We start from the raw sequence: 428 nt of genomic DNA on the forward strand, positions 1-428 counted from the left end.
AAATGACTTTATTATTAAATTAAATAGTTCCAATTTTTTCTGAATAACATTTCCTAATCTTTAATACCAAAAAAAAAAAATTCCCTTATCTTTCAATTTCATATGAAGAGTTTAAATAAAAAGAACTCGAGTTTAAATAGTCGTCCCTGTTGAGTTAATAACTTTGATGGTAACCATTAGATTAAATTTGAATGGATAATAAGTAAACTAAAGCCATTATTTATTATAGTGTATACTAACTCATCACCATTTTATTTCTTAAATGCATGAATAATAATAATAATAATAAATATGTGAATAACTAAGCTGATAACTGATAAGTATCTTATGTTCTATTTAAGATAGGTCTTGGTGGAAGTAGATAACCAACTGTAATATATTTTTTTGAAATATCTACATTTTGAAATAGGAATAAAATTTTAAATTTG

The sequence above is a fragment of the Arachis duranensis genome, chromosome 1, assembly GCF_000817695.3.
Source record: "Arachis duranensis cultivar V14167 chromosome 1, aradu.V14167.gnm2.J7QH, whole genome shotgun sequence".
Classification (NCBI taxonomy): Eukaryota; Viridiplantae; Streptophyta; class Magnoliopsida; order Fabales; family Fabaceae; genus Arachis; species Arachis duranensis.